At 38.1% G+C, this 16,166-nt stretch overlaps 1 protein-coding gene and 1 non-coding gene across 30 annotated transcripts in view; one reads left to right on the top strand and one right to left on the bottom strand.

The window, feature by feature from the left end:
• Window positions 1-16,166, top strand: part of Plcb4 (phospholipase C beta 4) — a 384,134-nt gene that overhangs the window by 184,697 nt on the left and 183,271 nt on the right. The gene's annotated exons all lie outside the window — the stretch shown is intronic.
• On the bottom strand, window positions 3,431-3,537 carry LOC147824652 (U6 spliceosomal RNA). Its single transcript, XR_015442124.1, has one exon. It is a non-coding gene; the product is annotated as a U6 spliceosomal RNA (small nuclear RNA).

Here is a 16,166-nt window from a genome sequence, read left to right as displayed (position 1 = left end):
ATTCCTTAAGAAAAGAAAATAAATGTGAAAATATGTTCCAACAGTCAGGACTTCGTCAGACCAGAACACATTGCCTTAGAAGGTACAAGGCAATACTTGACTGTTTTTAAAAATATAAAAGAGGATAAGTTGCAGGAAAAGTATTAAAGCCATCATTTTAAATCTCCTCTAAGCCAAATATATTAGTTGAAGAGGCAAGTGTTATAACTTGCAAACCAACTTTAAATCAGTTCCTTATTCGTCACCCCATCCTTTCAATCTTAGGCACTTAGAGAATTCAGCCATCTTTCTGTAGTAGGCTTCATTTCCAGCACATGGGTTAAAGAGCATGCAAACAAATCAGATTAATGTAATGAACTGTGCTTCCAGCAGAACAATCAAAGCAAGGAGGGGAATGAATCATTTTTTATTTACTAACTCTAGTCTATGTATCCATTTTGGTAATAGGTACTTCACTAATCATATAGAAACATGTTCAATGAAAATATTTTAGAAAACTCAAAGTAACAAAGAAGAAATTAAATACATACTGTAACTCTGTCATCTACATCCAAGCACTAATTATATTTTGTTGTACTTATTTCTAGTATTTCTAGACATATGCATGTTACTATTTTGTTGTTGTTGTTGTTGTTGTTGTTGTTACTGGGGATTGAACTCCAGACCTTGCACTTCCGAGGCAGGCGGCAGAAACACTGAGCTAAATCCCTGGCCCTGCATGTTACTATTTTAAAAGCTTAGGTTATATCCTGTGTATATGTATTCTGTATTTTTTCCAGGGTACAATGTATTGTGAATGCTTTTTATGATTTTGAATATTCTTCATAAGCAAAGTTGTAATGACGCTGAAGTAGATCATTATGGGGAAAACAAAAATATTCCAACAGTTTAAATTGGAAGTTTATTGTGGTTAAGATTGAAACCATTTATTTCTCTACTTGATTGTGAATGTATAATTGATCTTGTAAGTAAAAAGATAATGAAATGTTTACTTTGTCATAAACAATAGCAATTTCCTAAACTGTTAATATTAGGTGAACAGAAGTCCTCCCAGGGAATGTGGAAACATGTCCAAGGCCACTTCTTTAATGAAAACAGTTGGACTATGTACCTGTGTACCCAGCAGTAGGTATAAAAGTAGAAACTTCATTAATGCAAACTGACATGGAGCTGCAATCTTGTATCTTAGAACAGAAATAAATCTACATTCTGACTTTGTTTCAAGGAGGCAGAAGGTTGCAGGTTCCTCTTTGTGTTTACCTTTAAGGAATCATTTGGTATAAACCAGCCTTAATGAAGTAAATTCCACTGATGCCTGGTCTCATATCATGAAAGATTGGATATGGTGGTCCTTCTGAGAAGAGAGGGTTCATATTTGTGAATTCTGTAGCCAAGTTGATAAACAGGTATGGTGTGTAGGGCGAAGGAATGATCCATGTGGGCTTCGGGAATATAGGAGCTGATGCCATTTCCAAAGAGAACCATTCCATTTTTTTGAAAAGTGAAAGATATTGAAATAGAAGCCTAGACTTTCTCAATGATTAAAACAATAAAAAGTATGTAAAGCAAGGTGGGAATGTCAAGGCAGATAGGTGAATGAGTGAAGAGGGAAGAATTTGCCAAAATCCTAATAGCCACTTCCTGGACCACTGTGGGTCAGGCACTTGTCTCCCATGAAGTGATGGTAGGAAGACAAGGAAGGGTCCTTTTTATTTGGCAATAAGAATAATACAACTAAAGGAGGTGGGCAGGAAAAAGGTTAAAGTAAATAGAGTCTTATTATTAGAGAAATTTGAATAGTTGACATGGTCTTACATTCCTTGAGGACATGAAGGCTCTTTTTGAAATGACTTGCAGAAAATCACACAGTTTTCACTGGAAGTTCCAGGGAGCTTCTGCCACCATTGGATGTGGACATGAACTATATATTCTTCTAAGGTCGTAGCAACTGGGGATAAAACCTGGATATTTTCTAGAACTTCTAGGCTGACATAGCAACATATTTCTTGATGAAAAATAAAACTACATTTCCTTTGCACTGGGATTTGCAGGTACATTTTAAAGTCAGAGAGAGAGAGATTTACTGAAAGAATTTAAGGTTGTCTTCACAAATATCAGGATTAGAATGGGAGGATCTTAAACTATGAACTAGGAAAGTTTCAAGAAACCAGACAACAGTTGATTTCAGGTACTCTCTAATCTCTGCTCATTTGATGGTATTTTTCTCTGTCCCTGTTTCTCTTTTCACTTGAAGTAGGGTGAATTCCTCAGATACTTATGTCCCCTGCTTCTAGCAACTCATAACAAATAACCCTGAAGTCCAGTCCCAGACCCTCAAGAAAGAAGCTGATTGGCTCAGCTTGGGTACATTTCCAGCTTTGATCTAATCACTTTAACTAGTGACATTCCCCCCACAAATATGAAGTCACTGAAATGTTTGTGGGTAGGTACCTGTGTGAGTCAGCTTTGTGTTATTACAACAAAATACCTGATATAATGAACTTAAAAAGAAGATTCATTTGACTCAAAGTTCTAGAGGTTTCAGTTAATGGTTGGTTGGCCCTATTGCTTTTGGTTGAGAGCACACACAGTAGAGGAAACTACTCACCTCATGGCAGCCAGAGAGAGAGAAAGACAGAAGCAGAGACAAAGAGAGAGACAGAGATACAGAGAGAGAGAGAGACAGAGAGAGAGACTGGCATCCCACAGTCCCCTTCAAGGGTATGCCCTCAGTGACCAAAAACAAATTTCCTTTCTTTTTTTTTTTATTAAGTTTGTTGGTACATTTTAGGTATACAATAAAGCTACATTCATCATTGGGAGCTTGTACCTTTACATGATGTATCTTGGTTCTTATTTTTTTCCCAATTCCCCTGCCCTCCCTTCACCCCCTCCACCCTTCCCTATTTACAAAGACTTTGTTTCTATTTTTTCCTTTTCTCATATTTTTTCTTTTCCCTTCTTTCCTTTCCCCTACCCCTCCCACTTCCCCTACTCCTTTAGACCTTTTCTTCCTATTTCACATTATCAATTATACATTTTGATCCTTATTTACACTTTTAGTTTTTCACACCAGAGAAACTATTCGGTATTTGCACGTGTGTCCTATTTATTTCCCTTAAGAGTATGGCCTCAATGTTCATTCATTTAGCTATAAATGTTTCTAGTTTCTCATTCTTTATGGCTGAGTAGGTCTCCATTTTATATAAAAAAAAACAGCCACATCTTTTTTATCTAGTCTCCAGTTGATGAGCAATTGGGCTGTTTCCAAGTTTTAGCTATTACAAACTGTGCCGCTATAAACATGGGTGCGCATATATCACTGTGGTATGATTCTTTTAATTCTTTTGGGAAGACACCCAGCAGAGGAACATCTGGGTCAAATGGGACCTCTAATCCTAGTTTTTTGAGGTATCTCTATGTTGATTTCAAAAATATGGAACACTTCACGAATTTGCCTGTCATCTTTGCACAGGGGCCATGCTAATCTTCTCTGTATTGTTCCAATTTTAGTATATGTGCTGCCAAAGTGAGCACCCAAAAACAAATTTCCACCACCTCCCAATAACTCCAAGCTGAAGACAAGCTTTGTAACACATGGGTTTTGGGAGATAGTCCACATCCCAACTATAGAAGGATCTAGTAATATGTGTCAAAGAGGGAAATTGCAGGTTTGAGGAATTCTTCAAACTTGGCCCCTACCCTTGGTATCTTAGCCAGTCTGGAACAGAGGATAGCTTTTCATCATCAGTGTGTTTTCTTTTTCATCAAGAATAGTGTGTAGGTCCTTGATATTGAAAGTGTGGTCCGTAGACTGGCAGCATTAGCTTCACTTAGAAGCTTGGTGGAAATGCAACATCTCGGGCTTTGCCCCAGACCTTTTGAATCAGAGATTAGTAGTTCACAAGACACCCAGTAATGATATAAATTTGAGCACTTGAGAAATGCTGATTAGATGAAGAGAGAGTTAGGAATCTGACACAGATTCAGGCTGCTGAAGTGGTTTCTTCCACATTTGCTTTAATCTTTCCCTTTGCCAGGTAACTGACCTGGTGAAGCCTCAGCCAAGGCTTTCTCTTGTCCTCACTGAGATCTCTTTTGATGCTATTTCTGCTGGAAACTTCAGATCCAAGGTGAGGTTAAAGAAAGCTGCTTGTTCTTGAGAGAAAGCCACTTCTTGAATCTTGTGTAGGAAGCATAATGAATCCTATTCTGGGTTGGCACAGAACAGTGACCAGTGGGGTGGAAAGAAGAAAGAGAAAAGCAATAAGGCGTTGATATTGTCAAAATACAAGTACCAGTAAACTCACCTGTTGTTGGACAGTCATTTTCTCGAAGCTACTTATGTATTAAATCACCAGTGTTATCATGTTATCTCCATGTTCATATCCAGCTGTACAGGTTTTTGCAGTCATTAGAATTGTTTTTTAAACCAAGCTTTAGCTCTCTGTAAGATAACACGCCAATTCTCAGTTATGGACAAATTACTAGATAATCATTTTTAGAATACTGACTCTTTCAAGAAACTCACCAGATAGTACATTCTTGTCAGCAATTCAGAAATTGACATCATTAGTGTTTTGGATTTTGAAGCTGAAAAAGATACATTTCTGACACTCCAGTTTGCAGGAATTCTGTCTTCTTGCAATTTCTCTTTACTCCCTAAAGAACCCTGGGAACATCTCTATAAACTGCTATTACTCCTAAATAAATCTGTTCATTTTGCAGAAAAGCTTTTACTATTTAGTAACTTGACTGGAATACCCATAAAATTTTTCTTATAATAATTCTTCCTTTGTAACAATCAGAAGTGACAAGTTGGAAATAACAAGTATTTCTAATTTTCTAGATAAGCAGGAGGCCCCAGCTCAGTGGGATTCTCTCACACAAATTCAGAACTCTCATCAGTGGATATTTTGTTGGAAGAGAAATGTGTGACCTTGTTGGATCAGTTTGGAAATGGTGACACCACCTGCTGAAATGCCCTTCGTATTCTATGTGACCCAATTTCTATATTTGTTAAAATATATTTTTTTCTGGACATGCAAAATCCTTTCATCAAAAAGAAGTTTGGAAATATTTGAAATTCTGTTTACCAATAATGACTCTACATTGGAATAACCTGGGGTGCTTTGAAAGTTGATGCTTGCAACCTCTGTCCAGAGATTCCAATGTTATTGTTCTGGTTATGGCACAGATATGCAGATTTCTAAGCCCTTCCCCATTCTGTAGGATGCCAATGGATAGCCAACGTTGAGAACCATCATCTTGTTGACCTCTTCTCAAACAGTTATACAGAGCAGAATAGGTTGGTATGCTTGTCAGAATGTAAGTTCTCAGATAACACCCCAAGAGAACAAATTCAGTTGTTGGGATGACTTAAAGTAGATGAATTTAAGAAGCTGACTAACAAGCCCAAACACCATTGTGATGATGACAGAAAATCTTTGAGCCACACTCAGGAACACTTTCTAGCAGATCATTTCTAAAAATCACATTAACTGTCAATACTAACATGTATTCAGTGTTAGATAATTGGAAACTCATAGGTACGTACCTGAAGCACACTTGAAAAAGATGACAAACAGTTATGTGTGTAGGGATGTATTAGTCAACTTTCCTATTGGTGGGGAAAAAATACCCACCACTCTAATGTAAAGGAAGAGAGATTTATTTTGGCTTACAATTTCCAGAGTGTTCATTCCATGGTAGGATGGCTCCAAGACAGAAATGGCATGGTGGAAGGACATGCAGAAGAACAGAACACGGCTCACCCCATGGCAGCCAGGAAGCAGAAGGAGAGCCTGGTGGAATGAGTGACAAGAATAAACCATTCCAGGCCACTCCCCAGTGACCCACATCCAACAGCACATCCTGCTACTGAATCCACTGATGAACATAGCACTTCTATGTTCAATTACTTTCCAAGTATTTGAGTCTTTCAGGGGACATTTTAGATCCAAACTAGAACATGGCTCAAGACTCCTAAAGTAGCAACAAATGAGCAGAGGCCTGGTCCTCACTTTGTTCTGTGGCCTTAGGTAAGATACCCAATCTGTCTGGTCCCCAAGCACTTCATCTCTAAAATGAGAGGTTTGAAAGATTAATCTTTGGTCTGATGCTGCAGTCCTTACTGATTCTCAGTAGTGAATTCTTTTTTCTTTTGACAGAAAGAATTCTGAAAAAATTCAATCAATTCCTACAGAAACTTACAATAGGGATCTTGATAAATTCACTAAAACGGAGCCAGCAAGTATGACTCTGGACAACCTCACCAGCACCTTGTTAGGAAAGCAGGTTCTCAAGCCCTATCACAAAGATTCAGGCCCTGAATCTTTGGTAGCAAGACTCAGTAATATGTTCTAACCAGCCCTCCACAAAACTGATGCATTTTCAAATTTGAGCACCACTGTCCTAAAAATACAATTGTGGGAGAAAGTTGAGCAGTGTACTTTGTACCTGTAATAAAGAGGAAATCACTTGCTAAATATATGAAGTTTTAACACGATTAGAAAGAAATAAGGCTACAGATATGTTGGGGAGCTGATTCAAATGGAAGGGAAATCAGTTTCTAAAAAGTACTGAAATCAACAGCCTTGCTACACAAGATAGGGTCTCTTAAGCTTTCCCTTAGTTTTATAATATGTACTTGTAGGCAATTGGGTTCACTCTGCACCTCTATAATCTAATCTGATAATTTGTTCTGTGCTTATTAGAATTTAATATCTTAATAATTAGTAGCTGTTTTATTATATTTTATCTGAGGATTTTAAGATTCTTACTGAAAATGGTTCAATTCTTTCACTTCTTTCTGTTTTGAAAACTTCATCTCAGACTGACTATGGTACTTGAACAAGTTTTAGTGTAATATTTGTTTGTCTTTTGTTTTTTTTTTCAGTTTTCTTGGTGTCTGACCCACTTGTCTAAAGTGAAGAGTGCGTTGAGTATTGGTGGGCTGTTTTCTGAGTTCTGTTTTTTTTTTTTTTCCATTCTTGGCTACATCCATGGATCTATATGAGTTGCAATATAATAAAAATTAGAAGACTAACAGTAAAATGCAACAAAATAGGTTAATATTAAATTGCAAACTTTCCTTTTAAAAGCCAAAGATTCTTTAATACATTAATTCTAGCATTAGAATCTTCTAAATTAACAGTGCAGAAGAGCTAGCCCTATGCAACGATGACCTTAAGGAGGCATAGGCAATCAGATATTTCACAAAAGGAGCGGGGCAGATTTTTTTTGTTTTGTTTTGTTTTGGTTTTTGGTACCGGGGATCAAACTCGGGTCCTTATGGGGCAGATTTTTAATAAGTAAGTGGATAATGGATCACAGCATGCTATATGAATATTGTTATATGGTAGCTTTGAAAATAACACTTTTAAATTCTTTATCCCTTAGATCTCTATTTATAGGAGTTTTCAGACTTCTCTACAAAATGAGTTCTGAACAAAATTTACTGGCTGTAACATCTGAGAAGAAAAGCACAACATTAAAATGACTCAGTGTTTCATTAAACGTATGTGAAATATGACATTCCATCAGCTATTTTGATGATTGCAGCACTATGTCATCGTGTAATTTGTATCATCCTGTGACTTACATATAAAATACATTTACTGTGGGTGCCAACCAAGTCTCAGAATTACGCTCTCTAATTCTGATTGGTCAGATCTTGGTGTTCTGTTCTTTTCTGGACTCAGGGCATTTCATGCTGGCTGTGGCAGGCCATGGTCCAGGTCACATATTTCCCTTCAGGAGTCAGTAGGATGAGAACCTCAGCAAATGAGAGGAGGAGAGGAAGGATTTCAAAAGGAACATAAAGAAATTCATTCAAAGAAGGGGGACTGATGTTAAGAAAACCAACCACCAGGAGCGGCCCCTGCTGTAGAGGTAAAGAAACTCAGCTCAGTCCAACCCTATTCCACTTAAAGAACCAAACTACATGCAAGCCTAATGTATCTTTAAGGGGAACGCACTGGGCCCCTGCTGTGCCAGGCTTTTTCAGCAGTGCACCCATGACCTTGATCTTTACTGGTGCATTTCTCCTTTGAACCCTGACGTCGTGCACCTTGTCCAAAATGGTCTGCTTGTCTTAGCTTGTGCACAAGATGGGAAAGTGTATTGAATTTTCTCACATAGCTTCTCAGGGGATGGAATAGTGCAGTCAGTTCAGTCCCTAGGCATCTAAAAATGAGGCTTATTCCTAATACTTCGGGCTACATTTACCAAGTCTCATGGGAAGTTTTTCTTTAAACAAGTCTGCAGCACATATTTTAGGTTTAACTAAGCTTGTTACTTGTTAACAGAGAAGGGAAGATATATTTGAAATCTGTGTGTAATGAACAACAGAAAACCTATGAATAACACCTGGACAGTAGATCGGTGGGTGATAGGTTTTATGTTCTGTCTTCATTTGTCAGTCATGGGAGGAAACTGGGCTGTGACCTCTGACAGCTAAGAGATGGGGAACGTTCTTGGGTCAGGAATAGACAGAATATCAGATTTGACCAACCAGGATAAACTAGCTCATTTCTGAGATTTTATTGAGATACCCGGGAACTAGTCTTTCTTGTGCTAGGGGTGATCCTATTGGTATATGAGCCTGGAGCTGTCAACCATAGCGATTGTTTGTTACATTAGTATACATTGCCATTCCTCGATAATGAGCAAGGACTGTGTGACCCTGGAAAATTCAGTCAAATTAGAAGATAGTCAACTTCAGCCATGGATTGCTGAATTTAAATTGAACATTTCTAGAACTTCTCTGGGGACCATTACACAGGACATTTTATTAATAAACTCGCTTTTATATCAACAGAGATCAAGACAAGGAAAAGAAACCCTTCAAGGTGTTTAAAACAGAAAGGATTTAGTAGAGGGCCTGGGTGTATACAAAATGACTTGAAAAGCTAGAGAATGAGGACTAGTGTTGCCACTTTGGATCATGGTGACACCACTGTTGCCAGTGCTACAGCAACTTCCCCTGAACCTGAAACTCTAAAACCCCAATTTCTCAGAGTAGTAGCAGCAGAAATATGGCCATTGTCCTTCAGATATTTAGGTGCTTTTAATTAGCAGAACCCAGATGCAAAGGAGTCATAGAAATGTAGTGTTTAACTTTCTGGCCTTGCTAACCAGAGAAAGGGTGGAGCAGAGTTATATGGAGGCAATCTACAAGATCCACTACAGATTTTAAAAATGAGTTTTCCTAGAATTTTATTAATGAAGTCTCTTTCTGTTGAAGAGAAGCCACTTGTCTATGACAGATTGAAATTCTCTAAAAATGAATTGCATGTTTTCATTTTAAAATTTTATTTATAAACTTATAGACAATAAAATTCCTATTTTTGGTATAAGTTACATAAGTTTTGAAAAGTGCACCATATTGTGTGCTGGCATACTTAGGATACAGAATAGTTCCATTACTCCAAAAAATACCTGTCTGCTGCTTCTTTGTAGTCAAAGCCTTTTCCTGTCTGTGCCCCCTGGTAACCACTGATCTGTTCTCTGTCACTACTAGCTTCACTTTTTCCAGATTGTCATATAAATGAATTACATGGTATTTATTGAATACGACATTAGTAGAAAGCACTTGAATTTCATCTGTTATGTGTATAGATAATTCGTATCTTTTCATTGCTGAACAGTATGTCATTGTATGTGTCTGCTGTTCATGACTTGCATTTTGAGAGTAACACATATTTTCTTCTATTGGAAGTCTCCATTTTTTAATTTTTGATTTTTGCTATGCTGGGGATTGAACTCAGGATCCCACACATGCTATGTAAGAGCTTTACCACTGAGCTACATCCCTGCTCTTCCCTATATATTTTTTAAATACATGGATATTATGAATACCACTTTGTCTCCTGCTCATGATTTAAAACAAAACCAAGCCAAACAAAAAGAAGGTAACTGTCTTCATTTTCCTGAGTGACTTCAAACTAAGTATTCTTAAGTTAATTAAGGTTTTTAGTCTGATTATGACTCCTGAAGAGAACCAGGATAATTAGACTAATCTCAAGGGACGAAACTCTTTCCATCCTGATATTTAGACCAGTTGTGCTACCTAGAGTGTAATAAGTGCCTGTGTATACTACCTCAATGAGTTTTCCAAAAGATTGAAATGCTTTCTAAATGAATATTTGTTGATTAGTTCCAAACTAGAACTGAAAACCCAGGGAAGGCCACCCCAATTTTCATTTGAAAATATGGAATCATTTTTTGGCCCTATTCACAGAAAAAGCCTTCCTCTAGACAAATTTCAGCATATTTTGATGACTCATTGTAGAAATTGGTTTATCCTTTAAAGTAGGAGAAAACACTATTTTCTTAGCCAACAGCTAAGAAAAATAGTTACATCGTCCAGCCTCCAGTTCCTAAAGGCTGCTGTGGGCAGGATGTAATTATCCAACTTTGGATCCCTATAGCCTTGAAGACTTAGCTTCTATCTCTTTTCTGAAGTTTCTATGATTACTCATTATCTTGTGTTTCTTGGTTGTCTACTTTAAATCTTATTAGAAAGCAGTACCCTGACAGGTGTGCTGAACTGTTAGGGAGAAAGGAACTAAGAAGTTTGTTTCTGCCTCTTTTACCCTAGACATTCTGAGTATTACATTTTTTAATCTCCCAACCTTATCAGGTGACTAGTATTATTATCAATATGTAGCAGTTAAGGAACCTGAGAACAAAAGAAGTTAGATTCCTTCCTAAGATCAGCAAAGTTCTTCCAGAAGAATGTTTAAACCTGGTGCTATGTGGTAACAAATCTATGCTTAACCACTACCCAGAGCTTTTCCTTTGCGTTTATGCTTGATGTCATTCAGGAGACACTGAATGACAGTGCTATTTTGCATACATATAATTATGTACATACATGATTAAGTGCTTCTATAATTAAGACAATACGTGCTTATCTAATTACTTACCTCCATAAATTGTTCTAGAACAATGTGAGTCATGAGTCAATAACACTTCCTGCATAAAATGCTTTGTGGACCAGTGAGATTGCTTCTCAGAAACATTGAGCTTCTGCCAAGAAGGGTCACCCAAATGGCAAATGGAGTGGAGTTCTTTGTATTGCTTGTACCTAGAGTCAGAAGTCACACTGAACATTCAGGCTAACTTGATTACTTGGGGCTTTTTAGAATGTGGGCTTACTGGATTTTTGGAAGGACACGATTTGACCTGATGACTGCCAGTCACTTAACACAGAACTTTGTTGCAATGGGTTGTACTATATCATTTGAAAATAATTTGATAAATTAAATCAGACTAAGGCCCTGTACCTAAAACCTTACAACAAGTGCTTTAGAAGACAATTAAAAAATGTTGAACTAATGAGGATACTGACTAGCAGTCAGACATCCATGGTGCAGCTTTACTAACATTTGACCTGCTGTCATGGTTGTCACAGCAGCTGCCAGTCTCCGTCTTGGACTCTCAAGAGTCTGTCTCTCTCCCTCATCATCTCTCCTCTTACTAACTAACCCAACACTGCATTCAGTGTAAGCCTGGACAACACTGTTTTAGCACTGTCTAAACACATTTCATTGTGGTAGGTCATGTACTTGATAGGTCAATTTGTGCAGCGCAAATGAGCTGTAGGAATTCTTGTTTGGGTGCCATTAATTAAATTGGTTTTGAGTGTGTTCTGCCCTGAAATGAGTAGTTGTGACAAATTTTACAGACAGCATACTCTTAAAATAGGAAGATGGTCTTAAGATATCAGGCGAGATAACTTGTCCCTGGCTTAATGGAAAGACACTCATACTTCATTCACTGTCAGTAGTGAACTTGACTTGCCTAAAAAATTCTGATTATACTAATTATTTTTTCTTTTAATGATGTACCTACTTTTGCAAAGCATTTAATCAAGGACAAAAAACCCTACAAAATGAGTACAGAATGGTGCCACTACTCCTTTTATTATTGCTCCTGCCTAACATTTATTGAGCAATGACTAAATGTCAGACTTTCGTCTTGGTTATTTGTGCATCAACTCTTTTATTTCTCAAAACAAACCTTTTGAAATAGGCACTGTGATTATTCTCATTTTACAAATGTGAAAACTGAAACACAGAAGTTGGGACACCTGTTGAAAACCACATGGCTCTAAATGTGAGAGAGCCATGGCTCTCCCTGGCATTTGAATCCAGAGAGTCAACTGTAGAGCCCCTACTTTTCTATACTGGTCTCCTGGTTAGATGGGAGAAATGAGATCTCAAATGAGCCCCACATCCTGAGTTGTTGGTTGGATATCCTTTCTCTGAGTTAATGGCATCTGTGTGAAGTCATAGATGATTTGTAGAAATTAGCCAAGTGAAAAAAGTAGAAGACAAGGGTGTAAGAATGTTTTCTTTGGATGAAACATCATACACACAAATAGTCATTGTGTTTGGAAAGAGAGAGAGAGAGAGAGAGAGAGAGAGAGACAGAGAGAGAGAGAGAGAGAGGGAGCAGGGAGGGGAAGAGGGTTGGGGTGGGCTGATAAGTGTGATGCAAGAGCCATATTATGTCTTGGTTAACCTGTGTTACTAAATGTGGGTTTTTAATCTTGTGGATAATGTTGAGCCAGTGCAGGACTTTATCAGGTGACATGATAAAACCTACATTTTTAGAAAATGTGTTGAGATTCTGGATAGAGATTTGAGGAAAGGATCAGGAGAAGTCTCCAGGCTGAAAACTTAACTCAGAGGTGATACAAACTCAACCCAGGTTGGGGTGAAAACCAAGCAAATTCCAGGCATCCAGGGGGTAGAATGGGTGTGTTGGGGGGGGCTTCTTAAGAGATTGGGTACACGGGAGAGTGAAGTGAGAAGGAGGACTCCCATTTAGAATATTTTGAAGAATAAAATTCTAATTTCACAGTTTCTGTTGTAGGTCAACATTTTATTATTCTTACAGTTTATTCCTTTATAGAAAGGAAACTGCAAGGTAAATGATAGAGAAATAGGTATACACGTTTTCTGTGGCACCCCAGTCCACTTGACTTTCTTTTGTAATGCTGTACTTTGTTGAGGGCGTGCTACTTGTGTTGTCAGAGACTTTAAGTCAACTTTTTGTGCATGTAGGCTCCTAAGAATAGCAGTGCTGGGCCAGGGATTTAGCTCAGTGGCACTGTGCCTGCCTCAAAAGCACAAAGTCCTGAGTTCAATCCCTGATACCGAAAGAAAAACAAAACAAAACAAAAAAACAGTGCTAATCCCTCTAGTTTGCCATCAGAAAGGGAGTGAAATAAAACAACAGGATTAAAGAATTTTGCTAGTCTTCTTTAGCATAAAGGATATAATACTCCTGAGCTGTTAAGACTGAATAGGACTTTCACCTCCCAAATGATCATATTCTGACTTTGTTCTCCCTATAGATATATGCACATGTTTGAAATGGGAAGTATATGTGAACCCTCATGTGTATGATTGGGAGCAGCAAAAGTTATTTCTGCTGGTCTTGGGTAATATGTATTTACAATGGGAAATTCTATACCAGAGTGTTCAGGAAGAAACTTAATATTCTGTCCTATGAAAACCAGGCCTTGTGTTTTTCCTCTCCTGTTTGATTCTGCCATGGAATACCTGGGCAACAGAAATTGGGTATCTTTTTAGGGCAACAGAAACTGTGTTTCTTTTTAGGGCTTCTGTCTTTACTGAAGATTTTATCTGTGGTATCAAGGAGCAAATAAATAGATCCTATAAACATGCCTCATTATATTATGAGGCATTGGCCTTTTCTAGACAATCCAGGCTTTCACATGAAAAAATTTCTATTTAAGACTTTAAAAAGTCTGTACTAATAACCTGATCCCTTTCCTCTTTCCCCCTTTTAATTTTGTAATGTTTATTCACTCAAGTGTACAGAAGATATAGCCATACTTAAGATGCTTGAAGAAATTCTTTCACTTTGGAACTCTTTTAATGTAATAAAGGCTGTCTAGAATTTACCACATGGGGAAAATCCTGATTTTTACATCTTACATTTTACACAAATAATGATTTATATTTCTTATGAAACAGCATTACATGGCAGGGAAGAAACAGGTGGCATATTATTAAATGAGAAGCTATTGATTTGAGGACCATAGAATGGAGGGAAGAGTTTGTGGCATGCTTACTGCCTGCACGCATTACCTCATGACTTTCCCAAGAGGTAAGCAACGATAGGATCCTTTTTGCCATACACAAAGAATTTTAAGCATACTTGTCCAGTGTTGTACCAGGAAAATCTGGGGGTGTGTTTGTACCTAACCATTTTGATTTCAAAGTTTATAAGGATGCCTGTGGGGATGTTTCAGGAGAGAGTGCAGTAGGGAGGCAGGGAGGATAATTGAGAAAAGGAAAGAGAGGAAAAGTGTTGCATGGGTAAGTTAGCTGCTGAACAAAGCAGGATATATATAATCCAATATGGTTCAAGCTTATTTTTTCCCCATCTAAATATACTGGGCAAGTGCGAGAGTTGGTGGGCCTGCCACATGTTCTTCTCTGATGAGGAATCCAGACTGATGAGAGCTTTTTCTTCTTAGACATGTCACTACCAAGTTCAACTGGAGATGACCTCAAGCTGAAAGGAGTGAATCACCAATAGGAATGAATGTGTTGGGGAGGATTTTCTCAGCCCTGCCTACATGAACATAAATCACTTCCATTTGCATTTCATAGGCCAGCACTCAGATGTAGACCTCAGAAGAGGAGGGATAATAGATGGACTTAGTTGAGCTGTAAAGAAACAGTAAGTCATGAGTCCCCATTAGAATCATGTCTCTGTGTACACGTTTATATTTTATTCTCTTGCCAGAGGGTGATTATTATCACATTTTACAAAGCAAAGAATTGAGATCTGAAGATGTGCTCAAGGTCGTGTGGCTGGTAGGGTGGTAGAGCCCAAACTCTAGTTGGTTGTGTTCCATTCTTCAGCCTTGCTCTTTCTTCCTATCCTTCTATGCACATTGTTTCTCAGCTCACTGCCATAGTCTAGTCCTTTAATAATAAGCAATCCTACAAAGTAAGAGTCAAACACCAATAAATTCCACTTTACTCAGAATATGGCCCATGGACTGGAAGCTTTGAGCTCACCAATGAGCATGTCAGAAATACACAGCTTCCATCCCCAGCCCAGACCTGCTGAATCAAGCTGTAATTTTAACAAGATTCCCCAGTAATCTGATCACGTAGTAAGGTCTGAGAGGCCCTGCACCAGGCACCTAGAAGCCAACTTCTCAACCTGATGTGCTGTGTGATGGTCACCTTCATTCCAGACATGAGAAGAAAAGAATTTGCTTTGTGCTGGCCACACAGAGCTATAACCACTCCAGTAAAATTTCAGCCTTTAGGAAGAGTAAACATATTTAACCTAGAAAGGACTACTTAGCAAGGTAATATTGAAAGAGTTTTCAGTTCTCTCTCTGCTTTTTTTTTTTTTTTTTTTTGAAAAGTGTGAGCTGTTTCCATAGATAAACCAAACAGGCCTGAGCAAAACATAATGAAGAGAGAACTTTGCTGCTTTGATTTGCAGTTAGTGATTTGATTTTCAGAAAAGAGCAGCTTTGTTTCTTTCCCTGAGAACATAAGAATACTGAGTTCTTAGCTTTAGCCCATGCAGTCTCCCTTCTGTAGTACAAAGTTAGTGCAAAACCAGAAAAGACGCACACTGTCAAAACCATCTGACCTCCAGTTGAAAATTCCCTTCAGTAGACCAATTACCAGCCTATCATCTGTTAACCTTGCACTGTAACTAAAAAGGGCAGCTGCTAGTTACAGTCTTAATAGTTACGAGTGTCAAGGAGGGTCTTTCTTCTGGTGCAACCAGATCTCTTGTGAGTCACATGAAGATAATTTGTTTCAGAGCACTATTCTCTTTAGAAAGGAGCAGGAAGTGAGGATAATTACCAAAGGGCTCCAAATGTCAAGGCAGATGACATGGACACTCTTCCTGTCTCAATGGTATGGAGCCTGAAGCCTCTGCTCAAGGGGCACACATACCAAGAAATACTGTTTTAGAGTAAGGTAACCATCCTCCAAAATTTTTGCTCTCTTGATCATTTCACTCTGTGATTTCCTTAAAATAAATTAAAAACAACACCTCCAATCTAGTGTATAACCCTGTGCACCTACAACATCCCTATTGCCTTAGAAGATAACTGTGTGCTATTTCTGTTCAATTAAATGTCA

The sequence above is a fragment of the Heterocephalus glaber genome, unplaced genomic scaffold, assembly GCF_053883595.1.
Source record: "Heterocephalus glaber isolate CG9 unplaced genomic scaffold, H.glaber_assembly_v1.0 deba00001532, whole genome shotgun sequence".
Classification (NCBI taxonomy): domain Eukaryota; kingdom Metazoa; phylum Chordata; class Mammalia; order Rodentia; family Bathyergidae; genus Heterocephalus; species Heterocephalus glaber.
Note: the sequence above shows the minus strand (reverse complement) of the source record. Positions and strands in the feature narration are given on the sequence as shown.